Here is a 1,351-nt window from a genome sequence, read left to right on the forward strand (position 1 = left end):
TTTTTTTTTTTTTTTTTTTTTTAAGGCAGGGTCTTGAACTGTCATCCAGGCTGGAGGTGGCACAATCATGGCTCACTGCAGCCTTGACCTCCTGGGCAAACAATCTTCCTGCTTCAGCCTCCTGAGTAGCTTGGATCACAGGCAGATGCCACCACGCCAAGCTAATTTTTAAATTTTTTGTAGAGATGGAGGTCTTACTATATTGCCCAGATTGGTCTACAACTCCTGGGCTCAAGCGATCCTCCTACCTTGGCCTCCCAAAGTACTGGTATTACAGGTGTGAGGCACCACACCCAGCCTAGATTTGAAACTCGGACACTGCTCTCACTATCTGGTGACCTTGGGTAAGTTGAACTTCTAGAAGGTTCTTTGTAAAATAGGACTAAATGTGGTACCTACTTCATTGGCCTATTAGGGATTAAAGAAATCTATACAGATAATATGTTCAGAACAGTGTCTGGCATTTAGTAAGTGGTGTTACAATGTTGTGGTTGTTTTCTATAAAGAGCAGAGAGCAAATCGTCCCCTGGGTTCCAAATAAGGAGACTGATTAGAGGTGATTAGGAGTATGGGCTCTGGAACCAAGGACCTCAGCTTTGCCACAGACTGGCTATGTGACTCTGGCCAAGTTACTTGGCCTTTCTGTGCCTCAGTTTCCTCAGAGAAGGTCAATAGTAGTAGCACTTGGTAAATAGAGTTGAGGTAAGAATTAAATTAGCCAACTCTGAGCCTGGTATATAAATGCTCAAATAAATCATTATTTGACCAAAGTTATCACTTTGGTCGCACAATTTCTGCCCAAGGGGAAATAATAAAAGGAGTCAAAACAACATTCTCCTGTGAAATATTCCAACAGGTCCAAGGAGTTGGGCTACGGATTTTGGGCAAAGGGAAGATAGCCTCTAATGTGAAAGGAAGACCCAAAAATGCCAGGCGCGGTGACCCACGCCTGTAATCTCAACACTTTGGGAGGCTGATGCAGATGGCTTACCTGAGTTCAGGAGTTTGAGACCAGCCTGGCCAACATGGTGAAACCCCGTCTCTACTAAAAACACAAAAATTAGCCAGGTTTGGTGGTGGGTGCCTGCAGTGCAGCTACTCAAGAGGCTGAGGCAGGAGAATCGCTTGAACCCGGTAGGCAAAGGTTGCAGTGAGCCGAGATCATGCCACTGCACTCAAGCCTGGGTGACAGAACAAGGTTACATATCAAAAAAAAAAAAAAAAGAATAAATAAATATAACAATAATAAAAATATTGAAAGTAAAATTGGGGAAATTTCACAGAAAGTAGAATTTTAAAAATTGTAACAACACAAGAGAAAAGATTTTCTTTTTTTTTTTTTTTTTTTTTT

Source organism: Rhinopithecus bieti, unplaced genomic scaffold, assembly GCF_001698545.2.
Source record: "Rhinopithecus bieti isolate Rb0 unplaced genomic scaffold, ASM169854v2 scaffold_16234, whole genome shotgun sequence".
Classification (NCBI taxonomy): domain Eukaryota; kingdom Metazoa; phylum Chordata; class Mammalia; order Primates; family Cercopithecidae; genus Rhinopithecus; species Rhinopithecus bieti.